This window comes from Hyla sarda, chromosome 3 (genome assembly GCF_029499605.1).
Source record: "Hyla sarda isolate aHylSar1 chromosome 3, aHylSar1.hap1, whole genome shotgun sequence".
Lineage (NCBI taxonomy): Eukaryota > Metazoa > Chordata > Amphibia > Anura > Hylidae > Hyla > Hyla sarda.
The window spans coordinates 341,526,860-341,550,751 of record NC_079191.1 but is presented as its reverse complement, the minus strand read 5'-3'; the positions used below and the strand labels follow the sequence as shown (position 1 = coordinate 341,550,751).

Sequence of the window (23,892 nt, the reverse complement as noted above, 5' to 3'; positions counted from 1 at the left end):
CATACCTACATCTAAGTAGTGTACTATTTTGTACCTGTTAATCTGTCAAGGGCCTACATACTGTGAAAGGACAGCCAAAAGTAATCACCTGCTGGTCTTTTACTAGAATACATTTTTTAAGCGTACTTTAGCGCATTTTTCTGCCCTCATAAGTGCATGCCACATACCTACATCTAAGTAGTGTACTATTTTGTACCTGTTAATCTGTCAAGGGCCTACATACTGTGAAAGGACAGCCAAAAGTAATCAAATGCTGGTCTTTTACTAGAATAAATTTTTTAAGCGTACTTTAGCACATTTCTCTGCCCTCATAAGTGCATACCACATACATACATCTAAGTGGTGTACTATTTTGTACCTGTTAATCTGTCAAGGGCTTACATACTGTGAAAGGACAGACAAAAGTAATCACCAGTTGATGTTTTTCTCAAATACGTTTTTTAAGCATACTTTAGCGCATTTTTCTGCACTCATAAGTGCATACCACATACCTACATCATCTCTAATAAGGATGAAGTAAAAGCAGAATGTTAGACATTTTTGATAATTTAAAGACATTTTTGATAATTTAAAGAAAAGAAAAAACTAAAACATTGCAGTGACATATGTATTGAGGCCCTTTACTTAGTTATAGCACCTTTGGCCGTCTTCTTGGGTATGATGCCTCAAGATTTTCACAAGTGAATTTGGGCATTTTCTGCTTCAGATAGGTTGAATAGTAACCTTCAGAGGACAGCTATTTTTCAACTCTTTTCAGAGATGATTGATTTGGTTCAAACAAGGGCTAATGCTGGGCCGCTCAAGGACATTTGCAGAGTTGTCCCTAAACCACCCTGTGTTGTCTTGGCTGTGTGCTTAGGTTAGTTGTTTCATTGAAAGTTGACTGTTCAGGGCAGTCTAATGTCCAGAGCACTCTGGATCAGGTTTTTGTTTATTAAGAATATATCTGCATTTTGCTCCATTCAGCTTTCCCACAGCCCTTACCAGCCTCACTGTCCCAGTCCTGTCCACCTGAGCTTTTATGTCTCTTTTATGAGGAGATACTTCTTCTGGCAACTCTACTGCCATAAGGCCCAGATGGAATGCTGCAGTGATGTTGACCCTCTGGAAGTTTCTCCTATCTGCAGTTTCTCCTATCTGAGTTCTTAGTCATCTCTCTTATCAAGCCCTGGAATGAATGTCCCTTTAAAAAAATTAAAATAAAGAATATAACAATATACTGGTGTGCATCAGAAATCTGACATTGGGTAAACAATGAAATATTAGACAATTTTCCAATAATTGTATCATCTTTTATTAACCAATGATTTCTGAGAAAGTAAACACCTATTTCCATGAATTGAAAATCAAATGTTGAAAGGCTACAAGTCCTCTAAAGATGAAGTAAAACACCTTATTAAAAGCCAAATCTCAAGCTACAGGTTAGTGCATTTAGGAACATCCTCGATAATTTAATAGTAGAAAGGTATCATCTGTAAAAAATCTTCTGGGAATTTTCTAAATGATTGATGTATCTGGAAGATTTAGAAATTGCATCAGTGGCTTTCAACTGATATTCTGAAAAAGATAGAGAAAGATCTGTTTCCTGACATGTTTTATTGATGTTTCCAATACGCAACTGCCAAAAAAGAAAAAGTAACCAAAGAAATGTATAGAAGAAGAATAAAAAACTCAAACATTAGGTTGATTGATATGATTCAGAAACAACAATCCAAACACATACCGTTAATTTTTAATACTAGTTATTAAAAGATAAATCATCAATATTCACCATTAGGAAGAAGTTCATTTGTATAAGATCACAGAGGAAATTATAAGTTTGGCTACTCTGGTTGAAACATATATAAGAGAATGTTATATGACTAAAGGGCCAGCAATGGTGTTATACATTCTACCCATAGTTTACTCAAAGTTTCATAGCAAGTAAAAAGGTATTATTAGCAAGTCCTAATGTAGCAGTCATAATATGGCACATATCTTTTCACATTAACCCTTAGTACATACCCCTCCAGCCCTTAGTAAAAAAACCCTCTAGCCCTCCCTTAGTACATACCCCTCAAGCCTATGGTACGTACCCCTCCATCAGGAGTCTTGAAAAATCTGATAGACAAGAAAATAATTTGTGCTATATTTTAGAACAAAGAAAGAATGCAAAATGAATCTGTCAGCTCTATAAAGTACTTTGAGCTCAAGTGTCAAGGAGGTAGTGCTGATCTGTTGCATGCACTCCTCCCCCTTCTCCCACCCTTCCCTGTCATGCATGATTGCAGTACATGGTTCCGGTTCCAGCACTGTGTCATGTACGTAAAGCATTTCAGGTCCTGGAGCATTGAGAAGGACCATACAATAAATTGTTAGGCTGGGTTCACACATACAATATGGAAAGTATTTGGTCCTCATTTTGGAGCTCAATTTAATCACTAGAGGAACTGACATGGAGAAAAATGTCTAGGCTTGCAGAATAGCAGAAATGCTGAATGCTGAATCCAGGAAGTGAAACTTAGCAGGGAGCTGGTGAGTTTTGGAACCACAACACGGAAGATTGGACAGGTGAGTAATTCAATTTCAATTAAATTTTTAACCAGGTCTAATCACTTATAAAAAGGCAAAAAGACGGAAAACACCTTCAGTTAAATAGTATATGTATTGCAAAGGCACCATCGTATGTATGCATGTGCTTCAAGCCTCTTGCATTGCATTCAAAAAAACATACATCTTATAAACATGTAAAAATGTATTAGTAAAATAAGTTATACATAATATACTGTATATTCCTTAGGCTCTGTGTATCATTGTTTGCTCTTACATCAAGAGAAAATAATGAATTAAATAGAATATATCTATTCATGAAACAAGTGATATAATGTGCTCCATCAATTAACTCTTCATCTATAGGATAATCTTGTCAGCTATTTTAAGGGTTTTAGTTCTATGACATCTTTAATTAGAATATAATCAATCAATTAAGACTCAGAAGAAATGAAGAAAAGTGATTCAATTATTAATTTTGATCTAGGGATAGGTCTGTGAAAAAAAAAAAAAAAACATCCCTGGGAACATGATTCCAGTTAGCCAATTTACATAAGTAATTTGATTCCATGATTATCATGTGTTTATGATTATGATATAAATGGAAACATCTTAAGGTCAATTGCAAACAATGTTAAATAAATAAATTATTGTTCTTATGTTGAGTTTAAAAAAAACTGCTGGGGTCAAGCAGCAGAAAGGAATGCCCAATGGGCTCCAAACCCTAATTTGCATAAATGTTTAAACTATATCTCGGAGCTGTATGGGATCAATTAACGAATGATAGATATGTACAGATTTAGGCTTAAGAAGTCAAACCCCAAAAAACTGCTGACAGATCCATTTTAAAAACAAACAAAAAAAATCCATGTCATGATGTGTTCACGTGTCAGTGCTGTCTGCATTAGGAATCCATAGACGATACCTCAAACTTATTAAAATATGTGTGGCTAGTTTAAATGCTTTAGGACCATTACAAAAAATGAAGGCCATTTAAGGGATTGTTTTCATCTTGAAACTCCATTTTGTAAATGAGAGTTCACTGCAGGAGAAACATAGTATTTCATGACACCTACTCAACAGAACGTAATACATGGTCTCTTTGATTCCTTCAGAGCTTTTCTTTGCAGTGCCTCATTGTAGGGAATCTCATTTCCCTTTATGTCATCTAAATGCCCCAATAGGTGGCTCTAATGGAACAACCACTTAGTAACACAAGAGCTACATGTATCACCTGTTTGGGCTTTGTCTCTGGTATACGTTGGGATAACAGAAAAAAAAATTAATTGGACAAACAGTCTACTAGTGACTACAATATGTTTGATCTATTTCCTGAATGTACACTTTTTGTGGGCTAAAAACTGTAGAATTATACTTAAACTATACTGAAAATGTGTATATTCTCTGTGAGGAGACCAAATACTGAAGGTGTAGGTGGGACAAGCAGGGCTCTGTGCAGGCTCCTGGCTTGTCAATCATCTGGCTGTGTGAATCAGGAGCATGTCACAGAGCCTCAGTGTACAGAGTCCTGTTTGATCTCAGTACACAGAGTCCTGCTTGCCCTGAGTGCACAGAGCCCTGCTTGATCTCAGTGCACAGAGCCCTACTTGCCTTAGTGCACAGAGCCCTGCTTGTCCTCAATGCAGAGAGCCCTGCTTGATCTCAGTACACAGAACCCTGCTTGTCCTTAGTGTACAGATCCCTGCTTGTCCTCAGTGCACAGAGCCCTGCTTGATCTCAGTAAACAGAGCACTACTTGTCTTCACTGTACAGAGCCCTGCTTGTCCTCAGTACACAGAGCCCGGCATGTCCTCAGTATACAGAGTGCTGCTTGTCCTCAGTTTACAGAGCCCTGCTTGACTCAACATGAGGGGGGCAGAGTAGGGAGGTTTTTAATAGTGCAGCGTTGCCATTTACCAAGGGTGTACCTGCAGGCACACTAGAGAACTGTTTAAATAAATTGAAGTATGAAAGAGATGGACTGTCCTGAAAACATTCATTGATACAACTAACAGCAATAACACAATGGCAAATGCTGTGTGCTTTTAACCCCTTCCAACCTATGACATACCTGTACGTCATGAGTGGCAAGGTGTTCCCGACCCATGACATACAGGTACGTCATGAACATTTTTGCCGCTACTCGCGGCATCCCGCAGCGCCCGGTAAGATGGTGGCTATCACTGATAGCCAGCCATCTTACCATGCGACCACAGGGGGGTTTCATCCCCCCCCCAGCGATCGCTGCTATCAGCTAGTCAAATCTGACTAGCTGATAGCAGCGTTTCGCTATCAGAATACTTAGCAGCGCGGTGTGTGAGTCCCGATCACGGGGATCGGGACACACACCGCTCTGCTAAGTGTCCCTTACCCATCCCCCGACATCACTTACCTGGCCATGCAGTGTCCCGAGCGGTCCCGGCGCGAGCGGCGTCCTCCAGGCGGTCCCGGCGGTGTTGCGTCCCTGCGGTGAGTTTGCAGCAGCAGGGCGGCATCTTCATTGGCAGCAGTGAGATCGCCATAAAGCGATCTCACCGCTGCCTCTGGGAGTTTCACAACTGCAACTCCCAGCATGCCCAGACAGCCTTTGGCTTTCTGTGCATGCTGGGAGTTGCAGTTTTGCAACAAATGGAGGTCCACGGTTTGGAGACCACTGTATAATGGTCTCCAATCTGTGCTCTTCCAGATGTTGCAAAACTACAAATCTCAGCATGCTCAGTCTGTCCAGGCATGCTGGGAGTTGTAGTTCTGTAACATCTGGAAGAGCACAGATTGGAGACCATTATACAGTGGTCTCCAAACTGTGGACCTCCAGATGTTGCAAAACTACAACTCCCAGCATACCAGACTGCCCAAGCATGCTGGAAGTTGTAGTTCGGCAACATCTGATCCTTCAGATATTGCCGAACTACAACTTCCAGCATGCCTTGCCCAGGCATGCTGGGAGTTGTAGTTTTGCAACAACTGGAGGCACACTAGTTTGGAAATACTAAGTTAAGTAATAAACTTTCAAGTGTTTTGCAACCAGTGTGCCTTCAGCTTTTAGATAACTACAACCCCCAGCATGCACGGACAGCCAAAGGGCATGCTGGGAGTTGTAGCAGTATGCCTATAGCTGTTGCATAACTACAAGTCCCAGCATGCCCTTATGCTGAGATTTGTAGTTTTTTGCAACAGCTGAAGGCACACTGGTTGCGAAACACCAGTTTGTTATCTAACTCCGTGTTTCGCAACCAGTGTGCCTCCAGCTGTTGCAAAACTACAACTCCCAGCATGCACGGACAGCCAAAGGGCATGCTCGGAGTTGTAGTTTTGCAACAGCTGGATGTTTGCCCCCCCCCCCCCCCAATGTGAATGTACAGGTTACACTCACATGGGCGGAGGTTTACAGTGAGTGCTGCAAGTTTGAGATGGCGCAAATTTTGCGCTGCAGCTCAAGCTCCCAGCGGCAAACTTGCTGTGAACATTTGCCCGTGTGACTGTACCCTAAAAACACTACACTACACTTACACTAACCTAAAATAAAAAGTAAAAAACACTACATATACACATACCCCTAAACAGCCCCCCTCCCCAATAAAAATGAAAAACGTCTGGTACGCTACTGTTTCCAAAACAGAGCCTCCAGCTGTTGCAAAACAACAACTCCCAGTATTGCCGGACAGCCATTGACTGTCCAGGCATGCTGGGAGTTTAGCAACAGCTGGAGGCACCCTGTTTGGGAATCACTGGCGTAGAATACCCCTATGTCCACCCCTATGCAAATCCCTAATTCAGGCCTCAAATGTGCATGGCGCTCTCTCACTTCGGAGCCCTGTCGTATTTCAGGGCAACAGTTTTGGGACACATATGGGGTATCGCCGTACTCGGGAGAAATTGCCTTACAAATTTTGGGGGGCTTTTTCTTCTTTAATCCCTATGAAAAGGTGAAGTTGGGGTCTATACCAGCATGTTAGTGTATAAAAATTATTTTTTTTACACTGACATGCTGGTGTTGCCGCATACTTTTCATTTTCACAAGAGGTAAAAGGGAAAAAAGACCCTCAAAATTTATAACGCAATTTCTCCCGACTACGGAGATACCCCATATGTGGGCACAAAGTGCTCTGGGGGCGCACAACAAAGCTCAGAAGGGAGAGTGCACCAAGTACATTTGAGGTGATTTGCACAGGGGTGGCTGATTGTTACAGCAGTTCTGACATAAATGCAAAACAATAAATATCCATATGTGACCCCATTTTGGAAACTACACCCCTCATGGAATTTAATAAGGGGTGCAATGAGCATTTACACCCCACTGGTGTATGACAGATTTTTGGAACAGTGGTCTGTGAAAATGAAAAATACAATTTTTGTTCTGGCACCATAGGGGCTTCCTAAATGGGACATGCCCTCAAAAAACCCTTTCAGAAAAACTCACTCTCCAAAATCCCATTGTCGCTCCTTCCCTTCTGAGCCCTCTACTGCGCCCGCCGAACACTTTACATACACATATGAGGTGTTTACTTACTCGAGAGAAATTGGGGTACAAATTTTAGGGTGATTTCTCTCCTTTTACCCCTTGTAAAAATAAAAAAAATGGGTCTACAAGAACATGCCAGTGTAAAAAATGAAGATTTTGAATTTTCTCCTTCACTTTGCTGCTATTCCTGTGAAACACCTAAAGGGTTAAAACACTGACTGAATGTCATTTTGAATACTTTGAGGTGAGTAGAAGCCTTGACAGAGGAATGGCTGTGGATATAGTGTTTCTGGATTTTGCTAAAGCGTTTGATACTGTCCCTCATAGACGTCTGAGTTAAGGTAAGTTAAGGTCTTTGGGTTTGGAAATTTTAGTTTGTAACTGGATTGAACACTGGCTCATGGATCGTACCCAGAGAGTGGTGGTCAATGATTCGTACTCTGATTGCTCCCCGGTTATAAGTGGTGGACCCCAAGGTTCAGTACTGGGCCCGCTGTTGTTTAATTTATTTATCAATGATATAGAGGATGGCATTAACAGCTCTGTTTCTATCTTTGCAGATGACACCAAGCTTTGTAGCACGGTACAGTCTATAGAGGTTGTGTACAGGTTACAAGATGACTTGGCTAGACTAAGTGTCTGGGCATCCACTTGGCAAATGAGGTTCAATGTGGATAAATGTAAAGTTATGCATCTGGGTACTAATAACCTGCATGCATCGTATGTCTTAGGGGGGATTAAACTGGCAGAGTCACTGGTAGAGAAGGATCTGGGTGTACTTGTAGATCACAGACTACAGAATAGCATGCAATGTCAGGCTGCTGCTTCCAAGGGACAGGGACATAATACTCCTCCTTTATAAAGCATTGGTACGGCCTCACCTGGAATATGCTGTTCAGTTTTGGTCACCAGTCCATAAAAGGGACACTGTGGAGCTGGAAAGGGTGCAGAGACGCGCGACTAAACTAATATGGGGCATGGAATATCTTAGCTATGAGGAGCGATTAAAGGAGTTACAATTGTTTAGTCTTGAGAAGAGACGTTTAAGGGGGGATATGATAAATGTATATAAGTATATTAATGGCCCATACAAAAAATATGGAGAAAAACTGTTCCAGGTTAAACCCCCCAAAGGACGAGGGGGCACTCCCTCCGTCTGGAGAAGAAAAAGTTTAGTCTCAAGGGGCGACACGTCTACTTTACCATGAGAACTGTGAACTTTTAACCTTAAGGACCAGGCCATTTTACACCTTAGGACCGGAGCGTTTTTTGAACATCTGACCACTGTCACTTTAAACATTAATAACTCTGGCATGCTTTTATCTATCATTCTGATTCCAAGATTGTTTTTTCGTGACATATTCTACTTTATGTTATTGGTAAAATTTTGTCGATACTTGCATTGTTTCTTAGTGAAAAATTCCAAAATTTGCTGAAAAAATTGAAAATTTTGCATTTTTCTAACTTTGAAGCTCTCTGCTTGTAAGGAAAATGGATATTCCAAAAAAAAAAAAAATATTCACTAATACAATATGTCTACTTTATGTTTGCATCATAAAATTGACGTGTTTTTACTTTTGGAAGACACCAGAGGGCTTCAAAGTTAAGCAGCAATTTTCCAATTTTTCACAAAATTTTCACTCACTATTTTTCAGGGACCAGTTCAGGTTTGAAGTGGATTTGCAGGGTCTTCATATTAGAAATACCCCACAAATGACCCCATTATAAAAACTGCATCCCCCAAAGTATTTAAAATGACATTCAGTCAGCGTTTTAACCCTTTAGGTGTTTCACAGGAATAGCAGCAAAGTGAAGGAGAAAATTCACCATCTTCATTTTTTACACTCGCATGTTCTTGTAGACCCAATTTTTGAATTTTTACAAGGGGTAAAAGGAGAAAATTTATACTTATATTTGTAGCCCAATTTCTCTCGAGTAAGGACATACCTCATATGTCCATGAAAAGTGTTCGGCGGGCGCAGTAGAGGGCTCAGAAGCGAAGGAGCGACAAGGGGATTTTGGAGAGTATGTTTTTCTGAAATGGTTTTTGGGGGGCATGTTGCATTATGGTACCAGAACAGCAAAAAATCCCCACATGGCATACCATTTTGGAAACTAGACCCCTTGGGGAACGTCACAAGAGGTAAAGTGAACCTTAATACCCCACAGGTGTTTCACGACTTTTGCATATGTAAAAAAAAATATATATTTTTTCACTAAAATGTGTTTCCCCCAAAATTTCACATTTTTGCAAGGGTTAATAGCAGAAAATACCCCCCAAAATTTGTAACCCCATCTCTTCTGAGTATGAAGGTACCCCATAAGTGGACCTGAAGTGCACTACGGGCGAACTACAATGCTCAGAAGAGAAGGAGTCATATTTGGCTTTTGGAGAGCAAATTGTGGTCGGGGGGGCATGTCGCATTTAGGAAGCCCCTATGGTGCCACAACAGCAAAAAACCCTCACATGGCATACCATTTTGGAAACTAGACCCCTTGAGGAACGTAACACGGAATAAACTGAGCCTTAATACCCCACAGGGGTTTCACGACTTTTGCATATGTAAAAAAATATATATATTTTTTCACTAAAATGTGTGTTTCCCCCCAAATATCACATTTTTTCAAGGGTTAATAGCAGAAAATACCCCCCAAAATTTGTAACCCCATCTCTTCTGAGTATGAAGGTACGCCATAAGTGGACCTGAAGTGCACTACGGGCAAACTACAATGCTCAGAAGAGAAGGAGTCATATTTGGCTTTTGGAGAGCAAATTTTGCTCGGGGGGCATGTCGCATTTAGGAAGACCCTATGGTGCCAGGACAGCAAAATAACCCCAAAATGGCATACCATTTTGGAAACTAGATCCCTTGAGGAACGTAACAAGGGGTACAGTGAGCATTTACCCCCCCCACTGGTGTCTGTCAGAACTTTGGAACAGTGGGCTGTACAAAATTTTTAATTTGCACAGCCCACTGTTCCAAAGATCTGTCAGACACCAGTGGGGTGTAAATTCTCACTGCACCCCTCATCACATTCCGTGAGGGGTGTAGTTTCCGAAATGGGGTCACATGTGGTTTTTTTTTTTTTTGCGTTTGTCAAAACCGCTGTAACAATCAGCCACCCCTGTGCAAATCACCTCAAATGTACATGGTGCACTCTCCCTTCTGGGCCTTGTTGTGCGCCCCCAGAGCACTTTGCGCCCACTTATGGGGTATCTCCGTAGTCGGGAGAAATTGCATTACAAATTTTGGGGGGCGTTTTTCCCTTTTACCTCTTGTCAAAATGAAAAGTATAGGGCAACACCAGCGTGTTAGTGTAAAAAATTTATTTTTTACACTTACATGCTGTTGTAGACCCCAACTTCACCTTTTCATAAGGGGTTAAAGGAGAAAAAGCCCCCGAAAATTTGTAACACAATTTCTCCCGAGTACGCCGATACCCCATATGTGACCCTAAACTGTTGCCTTGAAATACGACAGGGCTCCAAAGTGAGAGAGCGCCATGCGCATTTGAGGCCTGAATTAGGGATTTGCATAGGGGTGGACATAGGGGTATTCTACGCCAGTGATTCCCAAACAGGGTGCCTCCAGCTATTGTAAAACTCCCAGCATGCTTGGACAGTCAACGGCTGTCCGGCAATACTGGGAGTTGTTGTTTTGCAACAGCTGGAGGCTCCATTTTGGAAACAGTGGCATACCGGACGTTTTTCATTTTTATTGGGGAGGGGAGGGGGCTGTGTAGGGGTATGTGTATATGTAGTGTTTTTTTTACTTTTTATTTTATTTTGTGTTAGTGTAGTGTAGTGTTTTTAGGGTACAGTCACACGGGCGGGGGATTACAGCGAGTTTCCGCTGCGAGTTTGAGCTGCCGCGCAAAATTTGCTGCATCACAAACTTGCAGCCTGATACTCACTGTAAGCCCCCTGCCCATGTGAATGTACCCTGTACATTCACAGGGGGGAGGGGACCTCCAGCTGTTACAAAACTACAACTCCCAGCATGCACAGTTTATCAGTGCATGCTGGTAGTTATAGTTTTGCAACAGCTGGAGGCGCACGGTTGGGAAACACTGAGTTAGGAAACAGACAATGTTTCCCAATCATTGTGCCTCCTGTTGTTGCAAATCCACAACTCCCAGCATTCTCAGGCATGCTGGGAGTAGTAGTTCGGCAACATCTTTAGAGCCAGATGTTGCCGAACTACAACTCCCAGCATGCTGGGAGTTGTAGTTTTGCAACATCTGGAGGACTAGTTTGCAGACCACTAATACAGTGGTTCCCAATCATTGCCCTTCCAGATGTTGCAAAACTACAACTCCCAGTATGCCAAAACTGTCCAGGCATGCTGGGAGTTGTAGTTCTGCAACATCTGAAGGGCCAGATGTTACAGAACTACAACTCCCAGCATGCCTGGACAGTAAGGGCATGCTGAGGATGTGTAGTTTTGCAACATCTGGAAGGGCACAGTGGTCTCCAAACTGTGGACCTCCAGATGTTGCAAAACTGCAACTCCCAGCATGCCCAGACTCCAAGGGCTGTCTGGGCATGCTGGGAGTTGTAGTATACAGGGTCCCATTACAGCAATGCATGTCGCTTTACGGCGACATGCATTGCTGTAAAGGGCCCGACCGCGGCTGAAGATCTACTCACCTGTCGCCACTGCCGCCATCTTCCTCGCCGGGATCCGGGTCTTCAGGGACGAGGTAAGTACTGGGGCTGGTCCCCAGCACTCCCCCGCCCCCCGCTGCGTCCTCCGGTCTTCCTCCCGTCCTCTCCGGACTTCCAGGGGCCGGGCAGGACGGGAGGAAGTAACCGCCCCCCCTCCTGCGATTGGTCGGTTAACTAACCGACGGATCGCAGGGGATCGGAGGAGGTGGCAGGCTTGCCACCTCGCTCCGATACTTCAGCATGGTCCTGGCTGTCTGTGACAGCCGGGATCATGCGAAATTACCGGGTGGTCGGGTCCCAGAGACCCGATCCGCCCGGTATCGCCGCAGATCGCAAGGGCGATTTCCATTGCGATTTGCGGCGATCGCCGACATGGGGAGCCTACATGGCCCCTCTCGGCGTTTGCCCTGGATGCCTGCTGAAGGATGCCCAGGCATCCAGTTCCGATCTCTGCCGGCGAGCGGCAGAGATCAGAAATACAACAGGACGTTCTCTAACGTCCTTGGGCATTAAAGCCCAGGTAGTGAGGACGTTAGAGAACGTCCTATGTCCTTAACAGGTTAAAACAGTCTACCTCAGGAACTGATCATAGCAGGAAAAATTTACAGCTTTAAAACAGGATTAGATACATTCCTGGAACAAAAATAACATTAATGCTTATGAAGAAATATAAAATCCCATCCCTTCCCCAATATCGCGCCACACCCCTACCCTTCAATTCCCTGGTTGAACTTGATGGACATTTGTCTTTTTTCAACCGTACTAACTATGTAACTATGTAACTTATACATGATAAATGTATTACTTAACAGATTAGTAACAGTTGGAGTAATCAGGGCAAACTTTTAAGGGGGCAGAAACATTTCCAACATGCAACATCTTTTCTGTGTACCCTCCTTGGGCTATTGTTTAGAGTAGTTGTAATTACAATTTATTAATGGTATAATTGATGTTTCTCACCTACTGTATTTGTAATCCCATTTAGTTGTCTACTTAGTAATATAATAATACTTAATTTTTCTCCCAGGGGCGTAGCTTTAGAGGTAGCAGAGGTAATAGTCGCACCAGGACCCTAGTGTCTAAGGGGCCCCCAAAGTATATGTTCCCCATAAGAGACCAGTATTATATTTGGCATATAGAGGCCCTGTTGCAGACTTTGCATCAGGGCCCAGAAGCTACAAGCTATGCCTTTGTTATCTCCCATTTCTCCCTAAATCTTCTTTCCATTCTTGCCCCCTTTTGGTCAATCGCTCACTGGGTGCTAATGACACTGCCTGAGAATATGCTATTTTTGCTGTTCACACTATTGGGCTAATGCTGGATTACATCGGGATCCAGTGCAGTAGGTGGTGCCTGGAGTCATTGCAGCTGTGAAAACTGTTCTCCAGGCACAGTCTTGGCTCTGGGGCCCGTGTGGGAACTCAAGGTCAGAGCTTGACTTTATGTTTTGTTAATTTTATTAAATTTTTTTTTTACGTGAGGAAAGCTTGTGAAGTGATCAGCTCAGACTGGAATTCTCCTACCCAGCAAAATAAATGACCTTCACAACATAAAACAAAGACTCCTACACTCTTAGCAGAACACAATGTAATTTACATGACTATGCAGAATAACAAGACATGCAGCAAGGTTTTGATCTGGTATGGCACTCAACAATAATAGAACAGTGATTAGTGATGTTATCTGAATAATCGATACACCATACATTTCTGAATAAATGTATTGTGTAATGAAATACATGAACAACAATACTTGTCATTGGTTTTAATTAGAGTTTCCAAAGGGAACAGGCATTGTAGGAATAACACTTAACATAAATAATTAAACACCCATCAATGGGATCCATTTGTTTACAGCTACACGTCTGCGATAATCTGCTGATTATAAGAGTGGTTAACAATACTCTTTCTATGTGGTATATTCATATAAATAAATCCTATGTCACATGCCAGATGACTAGGTTATTACCCAAATATTATTATTATTACCTAATATCCTATGCAATATAGACACAGAACTTAATTTTAAAGTAGCTTTTAATATGACTTGAAAGATAAAAGTAATTAAACAATCTACACATATAAAAGTCTATGGGGGAGATTTATCATTGCTTTTAGAGCATTTTTTTTGTCTATCTTTTGGCGCAGTTAAGGCGCAAGCAGCATATTTTGAGACTTTTATGCGCCTTTTGATATAGACAGTTTTACTCTTTTTGCCTACCCATAGAACTTTTTATTTTTGACCATGCAGTGGTCACGTATATATCATTTGCGACTTTTGTCAAAAGTCGCTATTTTGTGCGCAAATGTACTTTTTAATTTCTACCTTCCACAATTCAACCTTTAACCTCTTGTGGACGACAGCGTCCCACTCCCCTTCTATGACACTCGCTCAGGAGCTGAGCGCGGGTCATAGCTGGGTGGTCCTGGTGGCTGCCACCAGGACCCATCTCTAATGCCAGATGCCGATCACGGTGATGCCCGGCTTTAACCCCTTAGACAAATTTGATTTTAGCATCTAAAATGCAAGTAAAAATGTCCAGGCAGCTCTGTGAAAGTAAGTAAAAACACTTAACCTGCCAAATTCAGGACCTGGGAAAGTGTCTACTTCCCTCCCTCACAAATGTCTAGAAATAGTATACAGTGGTTCCTCAACATACGATGGTAATTCGTTCCAAACGACCCATCGTTTGTCGAATCCATCGTATGTTGAGGGATCCGTGCATTGTAAAGTATAGGAAGCTGTACTCACCTGTCCCCGTCGCTCCGGACCAGGTCCTCACCGCTCCCGATGCTGTCCCAGGGGCTCCCGATGCTGTCCCGCTGCTCCGGTGTCTTCTTCGCGATCCTCCGGCTTCTTCCGCATCTTCTGCAGGGTCCGGGCCTTGCTTTCTGGTGACGTTATTACGCTGCTGCGCCGGCGCGACGTGTGTAGTGACGTAATAACGACGCCGGAAAGCGAGGCCCCGGACCCCGGAGATGATGCAAAAGACACCGGAGGATCGCGAAGTGGACCCGGAGCAGCGGGAATAGGTAAGCGAACCTGCCCAGGATGCTTAAACTGCTATCCGACAGCAGCTTAAGCATTTTGCGCTGTCGGATAGCAGTTAATGTGATGGCCCCGACATATAAAAGCATCGTATGTCGATGCTGACATCGACATGCGATGGCCTCTGAGAGGCCATCGTATGTCGATTTTATCATATGTCGGGGCCATCGTAGGTCGGGGGGTTACTGTATGTGGTAGAGCTTTTCCCACCTTCAGAAGAGCTGCGCAAAATTCATCATCTTGCAGCATCATCCAAACCCACCACTCAAATAAACATTCTTTGATAAATCTGGGCCAATGTGTGTGTGTATGTTCTAGCATCAATTCCAAATGACAGGAGATATTTCCAAGAAACTTGGTACATATGTTACTTATTTTTCAACTAAAAATATAATAGACACGATCATGAATACTCCCCTTACTTGATCATATGCACATACAAGTATTTTTACAAAAGATAAAAAAGTGTATCCAAGATCAAACATAATTTTCTTAATAGAGATGAGCAAATCGAAGCTGACAAACCCGAATTTGTTACAAATTTCATGAAAATTTCTATTTCTATTCTATGGGGCAAGGAACGCTGGGAAGGTGGGAAGGCAAGGTGGGAAGGGAAGAAGTTGGGATGACCCTGAATCACATGCAGGATGCAGCCTATCAGCAGCCAGTCACCCCTGTGATGTCACAGCCCTATATATTTGGCAGCCATTTTGCCGCTCGCCATATCATTCATTACACTGCATAGAGATTGTGTTACACAGAAAAGCTTGTTGCAGCAGCATTTCATCTCTTAGCCACCTCAGCCTTCTGTAGGACACAGAGCACAGCGTATTTGCACAGAAATTCTTACTGCAGTGATTAACCCCTCAGACACTGTGAACAGCATTGTATTACAGAGAGGGACAGAGAGCTGTGTGTTGCCTCAGCTGCAGAAATGTTTTCCCAGGAGGGAGAAATCATTTTTAGGGCAAATCTGTGTCTTTGTTCCACAACAACTTGTCTGCTGGTTATACTAGACTGTAGACGGTAGAATCCACACCAAGCAGTCCATTGCCTTATAGTATTTGAGAGAGAGTCTTTTTGTAATTTTGGGTTTAGTGCACAGTGACTGTGTGCTCCATGCAAACACACAATGTTGTGTAGTGGCTCAATATCACAGCGTAGAGGTGTTGGCAGCATGAGGAGACAATATAGTGGCTGAATGACACAGCGTGGAGGTGTCGGCGGCATGAGGAGACCATATAGTGGCTGAATGACACAGCTTGGATGAGGCTGAAGCATGAGGAGACCATATAGTGGCTGAATGACACAGTGTGGAGGTGATAGCAGCATGAGGAGACCATATAGTGGTTGAATGACATAGCATGGAGGTGTTGGCAGTATGAGGAGACCATATAGTGGCTGAATGACACAGCTTGGATGAGGCTGAAGCATGAGGAGACCATATAGTGGCTGAATGACACAGCATAGAGGTGTTGGCAGCATGAAGAAACCATATAGTGGCTGAATATCACAGCGTAGAGGTTTTGGCAGCATGAGGAGACAATATAGTGGCTGAATAACACAGTGTGGAAGTGTTGGCAGCATGAGGAGACCATATAGTGGCTGAATGTCACAGCGTGGAGGTGTTGGCGGCATGAGGAGACCATATAGTGGCTGAATGACACAGTTTGGATGAGGCTGAAGCATGAGGAGACCATATAGTGGCTAAATGACACAGCGTGGAGGTGTTGACAGCATGAGGAAACCATATAGTGGCTGAGTGGCACAGCGTGGAGGTGTTGGCAACATGAGGAGACCATATAGTGACTGTAAGACAGCATGGAGATTTTGACAGCATGAGGAGACCATATAGTGGCTGAATGACACAGCTTGGATGAGGCTGAAGCATGAGGAGACCATATAGTGGTTGATTGACACAGTGTGGAGGTGTTGGCAGCATGAAGAGACCATATAGTGGCTGAATGGCCCAGCCAGAAGTTGGCAGCAGCATGAGTAGACACTAGGACTTCACAATCCCTAAGATTATAAGATGAATTCTGAAATTCAAACCAAAGATTTTGGGTAGCTAGTGCTACCATAACAAAAAATGTTATTCCCAGACCCAGGCCCATCAGCATCAGTAAACCCTATATTGCCTAAATAACAAAGCCTGGAAATGGCAAACGCATGACTAGACACCAGGGCTTCACAATCCCTAAGAAAAAAAGATGAAGTTTTAAATTTAAACCGAAGATTTTGAGTAGCTAGTGCTACTATAACAACATTTTTATTCCCAGACACTGTCCCAGCAGCATCAGTAAACCATATATTTCCTGAATGGCACAGCCAGGAGTTGGCAGCAGCATAAGTAGACACCAAGGCTTCACAATCCCTAAGAAAAAAAGACAAAGTTTGAAATTTAAACCAAAGATTTTGGGTAGCTAGTGCTACCATAACAAAAGTTTTTATTCCCAGACCCAGGCCCAGCAGCATCAGTAAACCATATATTGCCTGAATGACACAGCCTGGAGTTGGCAAAAGCCTAACTTGACCATTGAAATATAAGAATTTTAAATAGAAATATAAGATTTTGAAAGTTCCCAGGCCCCGGCGTGTGGGTACAAAGGACCTAATCTAACAAGGAGTTACATGTCACATGGCAGCACAATGAGAGAGCCTGGCAGTTGCATCAGTAGGAGGAGACCATATAGTAACAGAAAAGAGACGACGAAAAGAGACTGAAGAAGTGCCGGGAGCGGCACAAAATAGCTATCGTCCTCTGACGCCCCGCTATGCATTGATTTTACCTGCACTGTGAAAATAAAGAAGCCTGTACCTGATCACCTAAACGTGAGTGCCCCCGCATCGTCTCTTTTCTGTTTTCATGAATGGGCCTTGTTTCCTCTGGCAGGTTTGTGCACCGAGGTGCGACAGAGAGAGGGCTTTGAACTGTAGCATTACTGCTGTGACCATTATACCTGATTGCAAATCAGAAGTGTATATTCACACTAAACCAGTGCCAGACGTCTGTTGCCTTGCTTATCGAGTTTGGAGACCATTTAGTGTCTGAATGGCACAGCCTGAAGTTGGCTTCACAATCCTTAAGTAAAAAAGACGAAGTTGGAAATTTAAAAGAAGATTTTGGGTAACTAGTGCTACCATAACAACATTTTTTTTTTTACAGACCCAGTCCCAGCAGCATCAGTAAACCATATATTGCCTGAATGACATAGCCTGGAGTTGGCTGAAGCATGAGGAGACCATATAGTGTCTGAATGGCACAGCCAGGAGTTGGCAGCAGCATGAGTAGACACTAGGCCTTCACAATCACTAAGATTAAAAGATGAATTCTGAAATTTAAACCGAAGATTTTTGGTAGCTAGTGCCACCATAACAAAAAAATGTATTCCCAGACCCAGGCCCAACAGCATCAATAAGCCATATATTGCCAGAATGACACATCCTGGAGTTGGCTGAAGCATGAGGAGACCCCAGGGCTTCACAATCCCTAAGAAAAAAAGACAAAGTTAGAAATTTAAACTGAAGATTTTCGGTAGCTAGTGCTACCATAACAAAAAAAATTATTCCCAGGCCCAACAGCATCAGTAAACCATATATTGGCTGAATAACACAGCTTGGAGTTGGCTGAAGCATGAGGAGACCATATAGTGTCTGAATAGCACAGCCTAGAGTTGGTAGCAGCATGACGAGACCTTTGAACTTCATGATTTTTTAATTTAAATTTAAGATTTTGAAATTTATATTATGGATTTTGAAATTTCATTACTCTGCCTGAAATACTTATTGCATATATGAGGAGAGTACAATATGCTTCACTTGGCTTAAAACAATATTTGTCTAGAACAGCAGCAGGTGTGTACTATTGGCTGTCCTTTCACAGTATAGAGACCCTTGACAGATTTAAAGGTACACAATAGTATACTACTTAGATGTAGGTATGTGGTATGCACTAGTGAGGGCAGAAAAATGTGCTACAGTACGCTTTATAATCAGAAATTGTCAGAATACCACCTGACATTCAAAATAATAAAATGATACATACGTTCTCTAAAGAAAAGGATCCTTCATTGGATGACAATATGAGTATTGTGTGTTCCAGTGACATTAGCTCATCAGAGGAACAGTAAAACATGATACAACTTAATTATGCAAGTGAAGAACCACAACAAAGAATGAACGACTTAAAGCCTACTGGAACTGAGAAACTTCAAAATGGTAAATCTACCATCTGGGATAGTCAGTCAATTACAACAGCTGGTGGTCACTATCCACAGTTCCCTGTTTCTGCTAGTCCTTGGCAATATTCCTTTTATTACTGGTCTGGTATCAACATGGCAATAATGCTGGGAGAGTAACTCAAGGATAGCCACATGTTTCCTTCAATACACAGTCAATATATGGAAACCATGTAGTGGCTGAATGACACCGCCTGGAGGTGGCTGAATCATGAGGAGACCATATAGTGCCTGAATGGCATAGCCTGGAGTTTGCGACAGATGAGGAGACAATAGGGCCATCTGTAGAATAAAAGATGAATTTTGAAATTTCAATTGAAGATGTATGGTACCTAGTGCTACCATAAATATATATAGGTAATGTCCTAGGCCCAGCAGCATCACTAAACCATGTAGTTGCTGAATGACACAGACAGGGGCAGGCAGCAGCATGAGTACACAAGAGGGGTTCAAAACCCCTTACATTAAAAGGTGAATGTTGAAATCTCTATTGAAGATGCATGTAAGCTAGTGCTACCATCCAAAATGTAAGGCCCAAGCCCAGCAGCATCACTAAACCATGTAGTTGCTGAATAACACAGACAGGATCAGTCAGCAGCAGCAGTACACAAGAGGGTTTCATAACCCCTAAGATTGAAAGATCAATGTTGAAATCTCTATAAAGCGTGTATGTAAGCTAGTGCTAACATCCAAAAATTTAAGGCCCAAGCCCAGTAGCATCAGTGAGCCAAGTAGTTCCTGAAACACACAGTCAGGAGCAGGCATCAGCAGAACACAAGAGGGTTTCATAACCCCTTACATTGAAAGATCAATGTTGAAATCTCAATTAAGCATGTATGTAAGCTAGTGTTAACATCCAAAAATGTAAGACTCAAGCCCAGCAGCATCAATGAGCCAAGTAGTTCCTGAAACACACAGTCAGGTGCAGGCATCAGCAGTACACAAGAGGGTTTCATAACCCGTTACATTGAAAGATCAAATTTGAAATCTCAATTAAGCATGTATGTAAGCTAGTGTTAACATCCGAAAATGTAAGACTCAAGCCCAGCAGCATACGTAAGCCAAGTAGTTCCTGAAAGACACAGTCAGGAGCAGGCAGCAGCAGTACTCAAGAGGGTTTCATAACCCCTAAGATTGAAAGTTCAATGTTGAAATCTCTATTGAACAGGTATGTTACCTCTTGCTATCATCAAAGAATTTAAGGCCGAAGCCCAGCAACATAACTAAGCACAATAGTTCCTGAAATACACAGCCTGGAGCAGGCATCAGCATGAGTTTACAAGAGGGCTTCACAACCCCTAACATTAAAATGTTAATGTTAAAATCTGTATAGAAGATGTATGTTAGCTAGTGCTAACATCCCAAAAATGTAGGCACAGGCCCAGCAGCATCAGTAAGCCAAGTAGTTCCTGAAACACACAGCCTGGATCAGGCAGCAGGATGTGTACATAAGAGGGCTTCACAACCCCTAGCATTAAAAGATCAAGGTTGAAATCTCTATTGAGCATGTATGTTTGCTGGTGCTACTATAAAAAAAATTGTAGGTAATATCCAAGACAGTCCCAGCAGCATCAGAAAACAATCTATTGGCTGAATGACACAGCCTGGTGGTAGGGAAAGCATGAAGAGACCATATAGTGGCTGAATGGCACAGCCTGGATTTGGTAGAAGCATAAGAAGACAAAATAGTGGCTGAATGAAACAGCCTGGAGGTGGCAGAAGCATCAGGAGTCCTGAAAGTGACCCAGTTCGGGGGGTGGCAATACCAGTACCTGGTGATGAAGGTGGCTGGAATGTTTGTAAATGGGGAGCAGTGCCTTAAATCTGTTTGGCACTATCCATATTTGTGAAGTGTTGGTGTAGCACCATGGTCAATCTACTCTGATGCATCTGGCATTGGTGGCTGAAAATCCTGGCTGATCCATGCCTGATTCATCTTCACAAAGGTCAGTCTCTCCACATTTTTCATGGACAGATGAGTTCTCCTTGGGGTGACTATGGCCCCTGCTGCAATAAACACCTGCTCTGATGGTACACTACTAGCAGGCAGGACAGCTTTTCCAGGGCAAACTCTGCTAGTTGCGGCCATAAATCAAGTTTGGCTGCCTAGAAGTCCAGTGGTTCTTCAAGGCTTGTTGGAATGGCCATGTCAAGGTATTTCACCATCTGCTGGTTCAGGTCCTGCTCCATATCTACCTGCTGCTGATGAGTTGCTTCACTATACAGGTGAAGAAAGGTACTCATCAGCAACTGTAGACTCAGGCTGCTGCTGATGGAGCTGGTACTGCTCCTGCTACCCCACCCCTCCCCAGCAGCCATGGCAGTGGAAGGTGAGCGCAGAGGGCCTCCCGAGTGAGACCTGCGAGTGGATGGACCATGGCGCCGATAGGCATCGGCCAACTGACTACTTAGGATCTCTCTCTAGTAGGTCAGTTTGTCCTCCCTCTCAGTGGGTGTAAAATGGCCCCCATTTTGTGCCAGTAGCGAGGGTCCAATAAGGTGGAGAGCCAGAAGTCATCCCGCTGCCGAATGTTGACAATTCAGCGGTCACTACGCAAGCAACTGAGCATGCATTGTGCCAAGTGACTCGGAGGAACTCCCTGCCTCCATCTCCACTGCATACTGCCACGGTGTGTCTGGGTCCAACGTGTGGCAACGTTACAAATCAGATTATGTTGGGGGATGCCGTTCTGACGCTGCAGCTCAAGGAAGGTGTGCTTTGTGGTGTACGAGTGGCTGAAGTGCGTGCAAAGTTTTCTTCCCATTGTTAGGATGTCTTGCAAATGGGGGGGTGGAACAACAAGAAGACAACAAGATTTAACATGTGTGCCATGCAGGGCGCATGACCCACCCTTACTTGTTGCAGCGCGGCCAAGATGTTCTTCCCGTTGTCGCTCACCATGGTTCCAATTTTCAGATTTTGAGGAGTAAGTCATGCACCGATTTCTTTACGAATGACTTTTAGCAGTTCCTCCCCTGTGTGACTCTTTTCGCCAAAGCAAACCATGTGAAGAACAGCGTGACACAGCCGTGCCCTGCCCACATGGTATGCTGAAGGGCCACTGAGATTTGTCTGGGCAGAGGAGGCTGAGGACACGTGGAGGATGAGGAGGCGGAGTCGCACACTGTCACAGGACCAATGTTCTGAGCGCGTGGAGGAGGAAGCAGCGTGTCCTGTCCAAGTGGGGGTTGTGGCTGTGCAGGAACAACATTCACCCAGTGAGCTGTAAAGGACATGTATTGACTCTCACCGTAGTTACAGCTCCAGACGTCGGCGCTGCCGTGCACTTTGGTACACACCGACAGGCTCAAGGACTGGACCTCCTTCTCTTTCACAAAATTGTGCAGGGCTGGTACTGCCTTCTTCGCAAAGAAATGACGGCTTGGCACTCTCCACCTCAGCTCAGCACAAGCCATCAGTTCTCTGAAAGGTGCAGAGTCCACCACTTGAAAAAGGAGGGACTGCAGCACCAGCAACTTAGACAGGAGCACATTCAGCTTCTGCGCCGTTAGATGAGTGGGCGCATACTGTTGTCTCTTGGACATGACTTCGCAGATGGATTGTTGGCAAAATGGCTGACTAAAAGTGGGAGGAGCAGGAGTATCTGGAGTGACAAAATGAGGGTATGACACATAGCTCCCTTAGGCTGAGGTGGTGGAGCCTTGGCTGGCTGAAAGAGGGAGCAGCGTGCCACTGGGTGATGCCGCAGGCTGGACCACTACATCGGAGCCATGGTTCTCCCAGGCCTCTTTATGGTGGCGAAGCATATGTTGACGCAGGGCCGTGGTGCTAACATTGGGACCCTTGCCACGCTTCCCCTTCTGCCGACATATCTTGCATGTGAACCTCCTCCGGATGCTTGATGAAAAACTGCCACACCGCCGAGTAGCTGATTTTCCCACCAACAGTCCGCACTAATTGACTGCTACTGCCGCCGTCTCCAGGAACCCCTGTTCCACTACCTCCCGGGAAGCCTGCCCGGGGAAGATGGGAGCCCGCAGCTGGGCACTGAACCCCATTGTGCACCGTGCATAAGCCGTGTTGGAGTGTGAGCCCGCACCGTGCCTCTCCTACCTCCCAACCTCCCCTCTCCCCACGAAAAGCTACTGTCTTTCTTTGATCAGAAGTAGCGGTACACCGCAGATGCACACGCTGGTCACCCAGTGATGACACAAAGAAACTACTGAAGAATGTCAGCAACGGCAGGTACTCATGCAGTATATATGTGTTAGGAGCTGCCCCTCCCACAAATACGGCTAACAATTAGCCTACCACATATACAGATTTATGATATATATATATATATATATATATATATATATACACATAGAGAGAGAGAGACGTATATATACATATATATATATATATATATATATATATACAGCTATATATGTGACAAATATATATATATATATATATATATATATATATATATATATATATATATATATATATATATATATATGGGATACATTGGCCAGCACATACTGATACCAAACTACTGCATGGACCCGGCATACAGGTGCACACTGCTAGGCTAAATATACATAAACAGGAGAATACAGCAGCACACTGCTAGCACAAATATACAGATAAAACATGAAATGCTATATTGATACAATGCAAAAAATGAAAAAAAAATTGGTGCTTTGCTCACCATTTGGCCAAATAGTTTGGGAGGGACCCTACACTGTGAATGTGCCTCTGTGCAATCAGTTACCAGGCTTGTGAGGTCTGGAACATCCAGCACCTTATAAGATGGGTGGGGTGCAGGAGTCAACATGGAGGTAGCCACTAGTGTTGAGCGGCATAGGCCATATTCGAATTCTCGATATTTCGCGAATATATGGACGAATATTCGTCATATATTCGCTAAATTCGCATATTTGCGTTGTATTTCCACATATGCGAAAATTTGTGTATTCGAAAATTAGCATATGCGAAA

General features: G+C 43.4%; 1 protein-coding gene across 1 annotated transcript in view; it reads left to right on the top strand.

The window, feature by feature from the left end:
* Window positions 1–2,287: 2,287 nt before the first annotated feature.
* The window catches only part of LOC130362620 (proton-coupled folate transporter-like), a 752,995-nt gene continuing 731,390 nt past the window's right edge, over window positions 2,288–23,892 (top strand). Inside the window, exon 1 of the mRNA XM_056567415.1 lies at window positions 2,288–2,550. The gene's annotated coding sequence lies outside the window, so the exon portion shown is untranslated. The remainder of the gene's footprint in view (window positions 2,551–23,892) is intronic.